This window comes from Silene latifolia, chromosome Y (assembly GCF_048544455.1).
Source record: "Silene latifolia isolate original U9 population chromosome Y, ASM4854445v1, whole genome shotgun sequence".
In the NCBI taxonomy this organism is placed as follows: domain Eukaryota; kingdom Viridiplantae; phylum Streptophyta; class Magnoliopsida; order Caryophyllales; family Caryophyllaceae; genus Silene; species Silene latifolia.
Genome location: NC_133538.1, coordinates 297,349,362 through 297,365,734, shown reverse-complemented (window position 1 = coordinate 297,365,734; position 16,373 = coordinate 297,349,362). Strand labels below are relative to the sequence as shown.

Sequence of the window (16,373 nt, the reverse complement as noted above, 5' to 3'; positions counted from 1 at the left end):
ACGGTATGATAAGCATAACTGCTAGGTAGAGGATTAGAGAGTTTATATAATACTCTCTAAGACCTAATACAGAATCAAGGCACAATCCCAACATCAGTTCAACATCTTTATAACGAATTAGCTTTTCAACATCATCACATAAGAACTCAAGCAATTCAACTTTGAAACATGGAAAAATCTCACGAATTGCAATAATTGGATGATTTTCAGCGTAAGAACGACCTCAACTGGAACCTTAAAATAATTAACACGGCGCAAAATTAATTTTAAGCATTGATGCAAATAAATGTAATCAACTTCATTTGATTTAAAATCATTTCTACTAAAAAATATAATTGAGCACATATTTTTTTTTACCTGAATTAATTGCTTGAAATGATTTTCGTCTGGTAGTGTGTGTTTGTCCATCACAAATTCGAGAATTTATTTGAGTTGTTTGACTTTCACATATAATTGCTATAGAAAAAATGATTAAAAAGTGAAAGTGAATAGCGAAAAGAGAGGACAATTGGGGAGAGAGAAAGATAAGAGAGAGAGAGTTTTCAGGGATTGAGATTGTGAAATGGAAGAGCAAAACCCCGCAAGTCAAACTGATGCGCGTAATTTTTATGAGGTACGTGGCACAATCTGGACGATCAATTACTTTAAATCCTACGGTCCTAATTGGTAGGACGGACTCACCCAAGAGCTAGACTCACCGGATCTCCATTATATATATATATATATATATATATATATATATATATATATATAGGGGCGGGGTCAGGTGCGAACTAAAATACGGTGCAAACCGTACGAACTAACTTAAAATAGTGAGACTTAGTCAAATAAGCAAAGTCAAACAAACATATACATCCAAACATACTGGCTTCTTATACCACGTCACTTTCACACCCAACTCACTCTATCTCCTACTCACCCACACAACATACTCTCGCCGGCGACCACCGGAGTTCCGGCTAAGATTCGTCACCGACATCTCCTATCAAAAACGGCGGCGATGATCTGGTCGACCACCATTTAAACTCGCTGTATCCCATCCACCAACAATAGTCACCGACCGCCGTCCCGGAGAAGCAGCCGTCGACAATCGGTGTACTCTTCTATCTCTTAATTCTTTTCTTTCTTCTGACCATCATCATTACATTTTAAGATGGTTATTAATGGCGATTGAATCGATTATTTTTAATTTGAAATCGAAATTGAAATTGTAACAGTGCGTATAGATTATTAAACTCATTTTTAGGGTTCAATCAAATGTAGAAGAGAAGCACGAGTTGGGGCTCGGTGGCTTGATTCCAGGCTGGTGGTGGATGAAGCTCGGTAATTGTAACTCGATTCGGTATCGCGGTATCGAGCTGAGATGCAGGTGGTGGTGCACGACGGTGGTAGTCTGAGACACTACCTCCTACAGAAATCATTCCCTAAAATGAAAACTAAGTATGTTATTGATGACAAAGTTTCAGATGTTGGCAATGGGATTTATAGTGTGACGGCAGATCCTATCTTACTTATTTTTTATGTTTTTATGCTTTAATATTCTATGTTTGATAGCTCTGCATTTTGTCATGCATAAGTCTACCGAAAGGAGCATCAGAGAGGTCGGTCTTAAAACGGGTTTTAGGAACAACGTGTTCTGCAAATGGTAGCCGAGGTCGATTACCACTGAAAATAAACAGCTTACCCATGTGGGAAATTACTTTAGGAAATAACCTAGGCTCGATGAGCTCGCTACATTCCCTCCATACAGAACTGGGGTTGAGCATATCAAAGCACCAGATGTTATGGCAAAGTCCTTCCCTAGGTTTGGTACTTGTTAATGGTTTATTGGGACCGTAGATTCTCAGGCGTGTGATTTAGATTTTATGCTTATGTTCTCTTTTTTTTTATCTTACTTAATTTTTATGTTTTTATGCTTGAATATTTGATATGCAATTGGACTCCATGTATTTTGTGGAACATTCATATGCTAAGCAAAGGCTATATGAAATATATTTTTGACTAATTAGTCTGTTTGGCTTTCATGGGTGAGAATGGGAGCTAACCGAAACTGTGAATGTTGTTATCCGTGTGCCATAGCAAAAATGGGATCAGCTGTTTAGATAATGACAGGTTTAGAACCCATGTCATGATTACTTCACTAAATGACCGTGCTAGATTGCTAGCTAAATGAGCCGACGTATGCTTAGTTTTGAGCTGTTTAGCACGGTAAGATTTACCGCTTCCTTTTTTTTACTCGTTTTCACTTATGAGGTATGGTGTGACAGGTCATGTTTCTTTGAATATTCTGAGGAAGGATATGATATAAATGTACATTCTGTTTTTCTGTTCTGTTCACCTGTTCCTGCATTACATCAACCTGCAGCATGATCCAACTGTTGCATAAGAAAGCGACCCGGTTCTCGATTTCAACTTGGAGAATATAAGACATTAATAAGACGAATTATGTACCTAGGTAGAGGCTTAACAGGTACATGAGTAATCTATTGTTTATCGGTTAGTATCATTTATATTAACATGAGATTGTCTTACAGAATGCTAATTACGACGAAAGGAGTATCAACTCACTTTGCTGATAGTATCGAAAAGCGGGATATTGAGCTTGCTGCTAAGAAGATTGTGGAGGGGATTAGGAATGGTCAGTGTTAACTGAATGAATGGATGGCGTGTATTTGGAAGAGTTGAGGTTGCTGCTAAAAAGATTATGTATAGAGTTATGATGATTAGTGTTAAATGAATGAATGGATAAATGAATGTCGCGTATTTGTTGAGGTTGCTTCTAAGAAGACTACGCAGGTGGGACTAGGAATGAATCGGAGGTTAAATTCGGGAATTTGGAGCAATATGATTTAGTAGTTATAATTTGGTTATGATTTTACCCTGTTTCAGAAATTTTGAGGAATGAAATGAATGTTTTTTTATGAGATATCGGAATTTGACTTTGTTCAGTGTGTACCAATATAAGTTGAAAGATTGGTAAATAATATAATAATGGAGTATATCTATCTAGCTAAAAAGAATGTATCTAGCAATATAAAGAAATGTATGTAACAACTTAAAGGAGTGTATCTAGCAAAATAAAGGTATGTATCTAGTAACTTAAAGGAGTGTATCTAGCTAGCTATGAATATGTATCTAGTAACTAATAAGAATTATCTAGCTAGCTAAGGGTATGTATTTAATAACTTAAGTGAGTGTATCTAGCAAGTTAAAGATATGTGTCTAGTAATTTAAAGAAGTGTATCTAAAAGAATGTATCTAGCTAAACTAAGTTAGTTAAGTGAATGTATGTTAACTTAATGTCTCCTAAAAAAAGGGACATTCAAAATGGAGAATTTGGGGCTTATAAATTTAGTAAAAGGTAAGTGCAATATCAAGAACTCCAATTTGTTCACTTATTAATAATGTATATGCATGAACAAAACCATGGAAAAAATGATACGAGTGGTTTACAGAATAGCCAAAGCACATTGTTGGGGCCGAATGTTGGCTAAGCGCATGAGCCTCAAATCGTTTTCAGCGAAATCATACATAAATGGCGACTGGTAGTCATTCTTCAATACCACTAAAATGTCCATCTTATGAGTGCTGGTAACTGCTAGTAATTGTTTGGAATGCAAGTAAACTTTTTAGAGCTGTGTAAGGTGATCAATAGTGGATTGGGAGTTCATCCCTGGGCATGGAGAGGGTGCAAGTGCACTGGATTGGTTCAGTTGAAGAGTAGATATAATAATAATCAAAAGCTGATGTTTCAACTCTGTTTTAGTATGATTGTGATTTTATAAATAGAGGTATGTATTTAAGAACTTAACGAAGTGTATCTATCTAAATAGAGGTATGTATATTTAAAAATTTAAAGGAGTGATCTACTAAATTAAAGATATATATCTATAAATTTAAATGAGTGTATCTAGCTAATTAGAGGTATGTATCCATCAACTTAAACAAGTAAATCTAGCAACTTAATGAGATCAAATCATTTCCCGTCCTACTTAAGATCATTTCTCTACTAGGTACATTTTAAAAGGTCCTAGATTTGTTTAAAGGAGTGTATCTAACTTACAGACGCGTGTATCACAGTAAAGAACAGATCTAATTTATAAGAGATATGATCTAGTAGTTTAAAGAATGATCTTACTTAATGTGTGAGTAAGGTAAAAGAGATTATCTAGCATATGACAATTGGATGCATGTTGAATATGATAACAAGTGGCTTTTGAGCTTAAAACAAAACAAGAATGTAGATAATGCCAAATTTAAAGAACGAATAACTCAGCCTATCAATTACTACAATCATCAACTCTCAAATGTTTAATCAGAATTTTCCTGTTCTTTTGCAGGTATATTCTTTTGAGCTTCAGCTTGTTTCTGGCCTCATGTTAATGCATCTTCAGGGCCCGATCCGAATTAACGCTATCCAAAGCCGAAAAGGGTGACTGTAAACAGACCCTAACAAACAGTAGACCCTATCAATGCCGGCGACCCTAGACGGCGCCGACGACAATAGAAAACATCACAAAAGCTCCTCATGAAACACCACAACCAACACGACACCCAACCTGAACTCATCATCTCCATCAATCAGTAGGCCCTTCGTCGGCCAGACTTTGACATTTCCCCACCGTCGATGGAACTCCGACAACAACCACAACCATACCACCATAAAACACCATTAAACCACCATCTCGCGCCCTTCTCTGTCCATAAAACAACCACTCCCTCGATCCACCCACCATTCGACCTCCACATCGGCCCTACCCATCGGCACCATTTTCAGCCGCACCTTACACAGGTTCATTTCATGTCGATTTTCTTTTCAACTTTTTTGATTTGAATGATATTTACTAATATAGGAGTACAAATGTAGAATATAAAAAGCAATTTGCTGACGGCGAGGAGGTGTCGGATCTCCGGCGACTCTGCGGTGGTGAAAGGTGATGGATTCCGAAGAGGGAGAAAAGGGGAAGAGAAGGAGGAAGTTTTGAATTCCGGCAAAACACCGGCCAGAGAGCCAGATGTCAAATGGCCGCAAGATCGATGGTAGTCTATGTCGGAGTTCCGGTGCCGGCGAAGTTTGTTGGGAATGGTACTTGGGAGTTGCGTTGGGTTATGATACTTATGAATGAGGGTGGATGTGTGTTAGCTGTCGGGACAAGGTTTATTTTGACTAGAGGTTTACTGCTACTTTTCTAAATCTAGTGGTTTTATTTAGTTCGTAAGTTCAAGGTGACCGAACATTTGGTTATGACGAGATCCTATTTCTATATATATATATATATATATATATATATATATATATATATATATATATAAAAAGAGATCATGTAAGCCAATATATATATTGAATCCATAAGTTATTATGGCCATTGGATGGAGGAGATGGAGGGATGAGATGAACTCACCCAAAGTCATTATAGAAGCTAATTAACACACTTTACTAATCCACCCTAATTAACCACTAATTTACTATATATTTGTTTTCTACCCACCCATTTCTCTCTCATCTCACACATTTCACTCTTCTCTTCTCTCAAAACCTCAATAAAAAAAACCCAAAAAATCCAAATAAATAAAAAACCCAAAAAATCCAAATAAATAAAAAAAACCCAAAAAATCCAAATAAATAAAAAAAACCCAAAAAATCAAAATAAATAAAAAAAACCCAACAAATCCAAATAAATAGAAAATCCAAAAAATAAAAAATCCAAACATATCAAAAACCCAAAAAATCCAAATAAATCAAAAAATCCAAATAAATCAAAAAACCAAATAAATCATTCATTTCTCTCTTCCTCATTCACCACCACCCACCACTATCCCACCCGACACCACCCACCGCCCACATCCACCGCCACCTCCACCACCGCCGTCGGTAATTATATAAACTCGTTTTTTTTTTCCAGATTTTGCGTCTCGGTTTTTTCCGTCACTTTTTTTTTTTCAGATTTTGTGTTAAATTAGTTGTTTGGGGTCGGTTTATTCTATTTCTTAATTTTTGTTGTTATTTATTCTTTTCAAATCTATTCTTATTATACGTTTTTTAAATAAAAATTTCGGGTTTTAAATATCGTTTTTTTTTGGTGATGTACTTTTTTTCAACTAAGATCTACTAAAATAAGGACTAAAGTTATACAAAAATGGACTAAAGTTATACCAATATGAACTAAAGTTATACAAATAAAGCCTAAAGTTATACAAAAATGGACTAAAGTTATACAAATATGGAGTAAAGTTATACAAAACTGGACCAAAGTTATTCAAAAATGGACTAAAGTTATACCAATATGAACTAAAGTTATACAAATAAAGCCTAAAGTTATACAAAAATGAAATAAAGTTATACAAAAAACGACTAAAGTTATACAAATATGGACTAAAGTTATACAAATAAGGACTAAAGTTATACAAAAATGGACTAAAGTTATACAAATAAGGACTAAAGTTATACAAAAATGGACTAAAGTTATACAAATATGGAGTAAAGTTATACAAAACTGAACCAAAGTTATACAAAAATGGACTAAAGTTATACCAATATGAACTAAAGTTATACAAATAAAGCCTAAAGTTATACAAAAATGGACTAAAGTTATACAAATATGGAGTAAAGTTATACAAAACTGGACCAAAGTTATTCAAAAATGGACTAAAGTTATACCAATATGAACTAAAGTTATACAAATAAAGCCTAAAGTTATACAAAAATGAACTAAAGTTATACAAAAAACGACTAAAGTTATACAAATATGGACTAAAGTTATACAAATAAGGAATAAAGTTATACAAAAATAGACTAAAGTTATACAAATAAGGACTAAAGTTATACAAAAATGGACTAAAGTTATACAAATATGGAGTAAAGTTATACAAAACTGAACCAAAGTTATACAAAAATGGACTAAAGTTATACCAATATGAACTAAAGTTATACAAATAAAGCCGAAAGTTATACAAAAATGGACTAAAGTTATACAAATATGGAGTAAAGTTATACAAAATCGACCAAAGTTATTCAAAAATGGACTAAAGTTATACCAATATGAACTAAAGTTATACAAATAAAGCCTAAAGTTATACAAAAATGAAGTAAAGTTATACAAAAAACGACTAAAGTTATACAAATATGGACTAAAGTTATACAAATAAGGACTAAAGTTATACAAAAATGGACTAAAGTTATACAAATAAGGACTAAAGTTATACATATTTAGTCCATATTTGTATAACTTTAGTCAATTTTTGTATAACTTTAGTCTTTATTTGTATAACTTTAGCCCATTTTTGTATAACTTTAGTCCATTTTTGTATAACTTTAGTACATTTTCGATGAATTAATTGGAATTTATATAAGTTATTTTGTATGACTTTAGTCCATATTTGTATAACTTTAGTCCATATTTGTATAACTTTAGTCGATTTTTGTATAACTTTAGTCCTTATTTGTATAACTTTAGTCCATTTTTGTATAACTTTTGTCCATATTTGTATTACTTTAATCAATTTTTGTATAACTCTAGTCCTTATTTGTATACCTTTAGTCCTTCATATGTATAACTTTAGTCCAAAAACGTGTAACTTTAGTCCAAAATCCTATAACTTTAATCCAACAAACTTATAACTTTTGTCCAAACGTATAACTTTAGTTCAAAATTGTATAACTTTAGTCCAAAATTGTATAACTTTAGTCCAAAATTGTATAACTTCAGTCCAAAAATAAAAAACCAACAAAACTGAAAAAATAAAAACCAAATAACAATAAAAAAATAAAGTAAATCTGACAAAAACACAAAAAAAAACAAAATAACAAAATAACAAAAACCAAAGAACCAAAGAACCAAATAAAGTAAATCTGAAAATTTAAAAAATGTACAATGAAAATAAAACAAAACCCATACAAAAACGAGATCACTGACAATAAACACCAAAAAAAAAAAACAAAAAAACAAAAAATCAAAAACAAAATGGAAGAGATCTGAGAAACCGAAAAAAACAAAACCAACAAAATAAAAACAAAATCGAAAATCAAACCAACAATGACTGAAAAAAAAAAAGAGAAAGGAAGAGGAAAAGGGGAGGAAGGACCGCGGGAGGAGGAGGAAGGAAGGACGGCGGGACGGCGAAGGAGGAAGGACGACGGGAGGAGGAGGATGAAGGAAGGAATGACGGCGGGAAAAGGAGGAAGGAAGGACGGCGGGAGGGAGGAGGGTGGCGAGGCGAGTTGCCGGTGGGGCTGGTGGAGGGCGGCATCAGGTGACGTACGCGGCTGGGGGAGGTGTGGTCGGGATGTTGTTGGTTGTTGTTCTTTGGTTGTTGTTGGCGTTGTTGTTGGCGTTGTTGTTGTTGGTTGATGGAGGAGGGAGGTCGGGTGGTGGGCTTGGAAGAAGGGAGGCCGGATGGTGGGCTGGGAAGAAGGGAGGGAGGTCGGGTGGTGGTGGGCCGGGAAGAGGGAGGTCGGGTGGTGGTGTCGGGGACGGCTGGTGAGGGTGATGGAGGTGGAGGTGGAGTGGTTTTTTTGGTTTTGTTTTAGTTTGGTTTTTTTTTTATGAACTTGGTTTTTTTTTGTTTAGAGAGGGTGGGAGAAAATGAGAGAGAAAGAGTGAATGTGAGAAATGAGAGAGGATGAGTGAATGAGGAAGTGAGTTGGGAGATTAGAATGGTGGAAGAGTTGTACAAAATTAGGTGGAGTTGTACATAATTAGGGAGGGAGATTAGGGAGGTTCATTTGTGACCCTTGAATGAGATGTAATCTCATCCCTCCATCCCTTCCATCCTAAGGTCCTTATAAGGACTTAGGTACTCATAAGATGTAAGGGCCTTATGAGAACCCTTCTCTCTCTCTCTCTCTCTCTCTCTCTCTCTCTCTCTATATATATATATATATCGGGTCAGGATCCGGTGAGAACCATTGATATAATGAGAACCTCTAGATTAATAAGAAACCTACAGATCGAATTAGATTCAAGAGCTGAGATTTAATCTCATGCTTTGTGACGGTCACGAAATATTTGGCTTATTATCTCACAATACGTTTCTCTCTCCTTACCCTCCTATTTTTATTTTCCCCCAAATTCTCTCTAATCTCCAGAGAAAAACCATGCTACAAGAACACAACAACTTCGTCCACTGAGATTTCCTTCAAGTCTGCAATAATGTCGTAGATCACATCTTCTCCGTTCAATGAGGTTTGTATTCGATTCAAATCATATTTTCATTTACATTTTTTTCCCACACATGAATAATTAATATTGAGATTGGTGTTTATGTGCAAAATTTTGAAAAAAAATTGAGATTTGTATCATAAAGTAATGTTATGCCCAATATTAACACATAAATCAATTAAAAATCTGGGTTTATGTACACTAGAATTTGAAAATAGGGTTTGATTAATTAATAAGTGTTTCTCTTTATAACAATAATCGAGTTGAATTCAATTTTTATGTTGAATCATGTAACTTCGATGTTTTTATTATTGGAGCTATACAATGGAATTAAAACATTCGACTATTATAATCGTGACTTTTAATCGATTTTTGTTGTTAGTTAAAGTGTTCAAGAGTAAATTTCCCACATGCTAAATCTCTTCTTATATAATGATCCATTTACGCAATTTTGTATGACACCAAAATCTAGCTTGGATACAGTATTTTCCCGGTGTAACCTAGATACATTATTTAACTTCAAAAAAGTACCAAATTATAGCTGAGATACTATGAGCTATGTTTCGGTGTATTTGCGAGGCGAACTAGTGAACAAAACTGATGTATCTAAGCTATATTTTTTATGTTTTTATGAGGTAAAATAGTGTATCTGATCTATAATTTAGTGCATATTTGAGATGTAATAGTGCATCTGAGTTATAATATGTTGTATATTTAAGGTGAACTCGCGTATCTGAGCTTTGTGTTTGTGTATTTTTGAGGTGAACTCATGAAGATAATTGATGTTCCTGAGCTATATTTTTGTGCTCCTGTGAGATGAAATAGTGTATCGGAGCTATAACTTAGTGCATTTGTAAAGTGTAATAATGTATATGAGCCATAGTGTGGTCTTAACAATTCTTGCATTCGATGCCATGGTGTGCTTATGTATATTTTGCCTCACGAATCGAATTGTGTATCTGGTGGCCTAACTTTTGTATATAGAGTAATAATATGTGCAACTGCGTGTTTCGTCTAGTTCATGGCGGAGACAAGGTAAGGTGCTGCGTCGTCAGAAATATGGTTTGCCACCTAGGGCTAGTGTGGTGGTGTGTTGTTCAGTGGTGGTGGCTATTGTTGATGGCGGTGCGTTTAGGTTGGGTGGGGGTTGTGTGGTTCGTATCGTAAGTTAATGTAATTTTGACTTAGCATTTTAGCTAGCTAGTTTATTGAATTTTTCATCGTGTTAATATTTAATTTTTTTGCATGTAATGGTTATTTTTATGCATCTACTGAATATTTCTATGCACCTACACTTCTTTCTACTGCATAATAGTATAATACTAGCTTAGAGAAAAAACTAGCCTGTAGTGCTAAATCATATGAGACAGATGTGTACATCTGCTCTCAGCCCTAATGACATCATTACGTACTTAAAAAGGTGAAAATTCTGACTTGAAGCTGACTTGCCTTAGCGCCTTTGCCCTTTCTTGTGTAGTCCGAAGCCAGGCCCTTCCGGGCCATGCGGACTTGACGTCATCCCTTCCTCCCTCCAGTATATCACTGGCAGTCCGTCGTGAGTGCGGCACGCACCTTTTTCTTGTGATTGTTTTGGAGCATTTTTGGTTGAACAAGCGGAGCGTAATAAACCCAGGCCAAGATCTTCCCGCATTATTTTATGAGGCGGATGAAAGGCATTCCCACGTTGTTTAAGAATTTTAGGACTATGCTAAGCAAGTGATTTGACATGATATGAGTGTACTTGAGCATTGAATCGAATAAGGAAAGGTCTAAGTAAGCCTCAGACGAGTAAGCCTGTTTTTCTTAAGAAAGTTAGCCGTATAATGCTGTTAATAAGGCATTAGAATTCCCAGAAGAAGACTAAGTTTTCGTATTTCCAGAGCTTCGGTTTTCTTTGTTAATGTTTAATTATTTTTTTTGCATGTAGTGGTTATTTTCATGCATCTAGGCTTCTTTCTACTGCATATAATACTGGGTTACAACTTTGTTCATGTTTAATTTTTTGTGCATGTAGTGGTTATTTTTATGCATCTACTGAATATTATTATGCACGCACCTAAGCTTCTTTCTACTGCATAATAGTATACATACTGGCTTAGAGCTGTAGAGCTCAATCTTATAGGACGGATGTTTTACATCTGCTCTCATCATTACATACTTAAAAGAGTGAAAATTCTTTGTTAACTTATATATGCCGTTACTTAGTGCATCTGAATGATGTATAGTTGCCATTTATTTATATACCCGACTTATTCTCTTATTGCCTGCTCATCTCATATGAATAGCATGCACTTCCCAGAAGTTTTTCTTGCTAGTTGACCGCATTCGTTGTTAGTTGATCACATATGTCCATTAAGAATGATTTAATGAACATTAACATATCAGTTTATACTTTCTTTGATATCGTCATTTCTGTTTTTATATTACAAATACTTACATTTTACTTATTTCGTAAGCCAATTAGCTCAAATGGGAGAGCATTGTGCAATGCACAAGATGTGGGTTCAACTCCCACATTGGCTAGGAAGTACCGGTGTTTCTTTTACATTGAGATCACCAAAGATCGAAATGTATGGTCATAGTTTCTATGCATAAGCTAGTCTTTGAACTTCTGATCACTATAAAGTTATTACACTGCCTACTTGACGCCCTTGTTGCACGTGCGACCTGCTCGTCATTGCCCAAGTATGATTACGGGTTGTTTAATCTTCGCTGCAATGTACCACTTGCATCTCGACTAGTTGCAATCATGAGACTTGTTATTTAATAGGCTATATGGGATTCGAACCCATACTTTTGTGCAAAATTACACATCGCTCTACCATTGAGCTAATAGCCTTTAAAATAGGACAAACAAAGATGAAATGAGATTTATACACAACACAATTGCTCCAAAGACATAAATCAAATTATATTATAGAATGAGAATAACTGTAGTCTCCCAAGTCCCAACTTCAAGCTGCCAATCCATGTATAGTCTTCTTGATTCTCAGGCAGTGTAGTGGCTAAGTAATAAAAGATGCAAGCTACAGAATGTGTACATTAGAGTTTGACAGGAAGGAGCTTCATAATCCTTGTGAAAAAAATACTTTATCCTAATATCTTGATTATGAGTTGTTTAATGCACATAGGAACTTATTTCATGTACATATGATCTTATTTCATGCACATAGAACCTTATTTCATGCACATATAATCTTATTTTATGCCCACATAAAATTAACGTCCTTAACCAACAATAATTAGTATCATAAGATAACCAACTGATACAACTGAAGAACTTTTTAATGCACATAGAACCTTATTTCATGCACATGGAACCTTATTTCATGCATATAGAACCTTATTTCATGCCATTTAACACTTATTTCATGCACATAAAACCTTATTTAATGCACTATAATCTTATTTCATGCATGTACGCGGTTGTTTAATGCACATATATTACTTTTTCATGCATCTACAAGGCATGAGTCTACAAGATATTTAAATGAATCTAGGACGATTTCCCTTATGGACAAGAATGAGGTGCCAGTTAAGAACCTACTAGCCATTTAAATGAACCTTGGACCTTTTGAAACGTACCTAATAGCGAAAACGGCTCCATAAATAGGACGCGAAAGGGTTTAGAGACGGATTAGGCAGCTCCACCTAATTCAACCCTAAACCCTTTCTCTTATTACGGGAACGGGGGTCAAGACAAAATTACATCCTAGAAAAGTGAGGGTTAACCGTTTCCAAGGGGGAATGGTTTTGGAATTAGCATGGAATTAGACTTGGTTTGCTCGTTAAAAAGATTGTTTGTCAACTATTTTAGTTTCTTCTTCTCTTTTTTTTTTGGCATCCGTAGTTAAGGTTTGAGGCTAGTACAATTTCAGTTACCCAGGTGTTATCTACCATTAGATTCGTGTATTCAAAAGGCAACATTTTTACGCAACTACATTGAGCCAACGATCGGTAGATCCTCCTCTTGATGCTGAAATCATGACAGAAGAAATTCCCGGTCCACTTGTGCTGGTGATTACAGTGAGTATTGAAATTAGTATAAGAAAAATTAGTGAGTTTTGGAAAATGTTTCGTTTATTTTAAACACAATAAATAAGACTGTGGCAGACTGACTACTGACAGTTATAAATGAAACATATCACATAATAGAGCATATGACTATCAGGCGGAACTCGAGTGTTTTATGGTTACAGTTTTTTGAGCATACTGAAGATAGCATTATATTCATAAACTCGAGGTCAAAACCACTCTCAATATATTGCTTCACTAACTATGATAAACTCAGTAAGAGATTAGCATCAGAAACATCATCCAGAATGCTAGTATTCAATGATATTGTTATTCATTGATACTCTTTTTTGGCATTTGTAATTAAAAAATCGTGATCTGTTTTTTAATCCATTTCAACTTTGATCTCCAACAATGTTCTATCTACTATTCTACTTCCTCTGTCCCAATAATTATGGATTAATTTTGTTAAAAAGCTTTTTTATGATGCAAAATACAGAAATCAAAAGCAGTAAGGAACACAGTTATAATGATAGATCAATGAATAAATACGTAAATTGAATAGATTAATAGGTAATAAGCCAAAAATGCAGGTAGACTCAAAGTAACGAAACCAAATGAATGTAGATCAAATCAGGAATAAAACCCGATCGACTAATCTGAAGCATAAAAATCGTCAAAATAGAGGATAGAAGGAAATATGGGAAATTGAGAATTACCTGTTTTAAGGAATAAAGCAAGAAAACGATAGATTAAATCGAAGCAAACGAAAAAGGAAGCAGCGTAGAGAAAGGCGGGTGCTCAATATACATGAAGTCACAGTAATGGCGGTTGAGTGTACAATTCGAGATGTATGCTGAAGTGTGATAAATGCGGAACTGAAGAGAGAGATAAACGGAACAGCAAAGAGAATTGCGTAAGCGAAAATAAGATCGAAGTGAGAGAAAGAAAAAGAGGCGAGGAAGCAAATGTGTAACATAACGGTGTTGGAGACTTGGGGGATTAATCTCGATCGTCCGTATTTATTTAAGATCTAAGGGTTGTGGGTGGTTCTCACAGTTCTCATTATCTTGATGGTTCTCACCGGATCCCAAATATATATATATATATATATATATATATATATATATATATATATATATATATATATATATATATATATATAGAGAGAGAGAGAGAGAGAGAGAGAGAGAGAGAGAGAGAGAGATGAGTTCTAATGAGTCCTCCTCTTCAATTGAGTCCATAAGTCCCTCTAAGGGCCATTGGATGGACTCAATGGATGGTTGAGATGAATTTGATTAAAGGCTATTAAAAAGAAAAGGTAAAAAATGTGGATGGTTGGATTGAGATGGGTGGTTGAGATTGAAAATTACCAAAAAAAATTACCACTAATCAAATTTCTATACACTAATTAATTTTTCTTTCTCTCTCTAGCCCCTAATTAATCAGCTTTTTGAGTTTGATTTGAAATGTAAATGTAATGTTGTATGAGTTTTACAAGTGTAAATGTAATGTTTTACGAGTGTAAATGTAACATTTTAAGAGTGTAAATTTGATTTTTTTGTGACGGAAATTTTGAATTTATATAATTTTAACATTTTACAAGTGTAAATGTGATGTTTTACGAGTTTAAATGTAATATTTTAAGAGTGTAAATTTGATTTTTTGTGACGAAAATTTTGAATTTATATAATTTTAACATTTTACAAGTGTAAATGTGATGTTTTACGAGTGTAAATGTAACATTTTAAGAGTGTAAATTTGATTTTTTGTGACGGAAATTTTGAATTTATATGATTTTAACATTTTACAAGTGTAAATGTGATGTTTTACGAGTGTAAATGGAACATTTTAAGAGTGTAATTTTGATTTTTTGTGACGGAAATTTTGAATTTACATAATTTTAACATTTTGCAAGTGTAAATGTGATGTTTTACGAGTGTAAATGTAATATTTTTAGACTGTAAATTTGATTTTTTGTGACGAAAATTTTGAATTTATATAATTTTAACATTTTACAAGTGTAAATGTAACATTTTTAGACTGTAAATTTGATTTTTTGTGACGGAAATTTTGAATTTATATAATTTTAACATTTTACAAGTGTAAATTTGATGTTTTACAAGTGTAAATGTAACATTTTAAGAGTGAAAATTTGATTTTTTGTGACGGAAATTTTGAATTTATATAATTTCAACATTTTACAAGTGTAAATTTGATGTTTTACGAGTGTAAATGTAATATTTTAAGAGTGTAAATTTGATTTTTTAGGCAATTTTCTATATAAAATTTTGAATTTATATAATCTTAACATGTTACCAAGTGTAAATGTGATGTTATACGAGTGTAAATGTAGTATTTTAAGTGTAGTATTTTAAGTATAAATTTGAAGGTCCTTTACAAGTCTAACTTTGGTCCTTTACGAGTAAAACTTTAGTCCAACTACCAACACACCACCAACGTCGTCCTACACCACCAACTCATATCCACAAAAACTATGAATGCAAATTTATATAATTTTAACTAGTGTAAATGTAAAGAGTGTAAATGTGAGGAAATACAAGTGAAAATTTAAAGAAATATAAGTGCAAATGTGAGGAAAGACAACTGTAAATTTAAAGATTTATGAGTGTAAATGTTAGAAAATACAAGTGTAAATTTAAAGAAATGCGAGTGTAAATGTGAGAAAATACAAGTGAAAATTTAAAGAAATATGAGTGTAAATGTGAGGAAATACAACTGTAAATTTAAAGATTTATGAGTGTAAATGTGAGAAGATACAAGTGTAAATTTAAAGAAATGTGAGTGTAAATGTGAGGAAATACGAGTGTAAATGTAATGATTTACAAGTGTAAATGTAAAAAATAGCAAGACGATATATTTGAAAAAACGACAAGATTACTCGAATCTAAAAAAATATATATATATATAAAAAAAAAAAACAAAATCTGGGTAGAGGAAATATAAAACAACAAAGCCTTCCATTGATTCACAACTCAATAAACAAAAAAGACGAAAATTATAAAAACAAAACACAAGAAAATTGAAAGAGAGAAAGGCGAATTTAAACAAGCCGAGATTAAAACAAAATATAAGTGTAACTTTTAAAAATAAGTGTAAATTTCAAGTAATACGAGTGTAACTTTCAAATAATACGAGTGTAAATGTAAAATAACTCATAAAAAAACCAGATCTATACAA

At 33.7% G+C, this 16,373-nt stretch overlaps 2 long non-coding RNA genes across 2 annotated transcripts; both read left to right on the top strand.

Annotated features, from left to right (window-relative positions):
• The first annotated feature begins 805 nt into the window (after positions 1 to 805).
• LOC141626433 (uncharacterized) lies at positions 806 to 2,942 on the top strand. The gene is made up of 2 exons (XR_012536018.1): positions 806 to 2,455; positions 2,535 to 2,942. It is a non-coding gene; the product is annotated as an uncharacterized LOC141626433 (long non-coding RNA).
• A 1,207-nt stretch (positions 2,943 to 4,149) lies between these two features.
• Positions 4,150 to 5,177, top strand: LOC141633713 (uncharacterized). Its single transcript, XR_012538493.1, has 2 exons — positions 4,150 to 4,792; positions 4,868 to 5,177. It is a non-coding gene; the product is annotated as an uncharacterized LOC141633713 (long non-coding RNA).
• Positions 5,178 to 16,373: the final 11,196 nt, after the last annotated feature.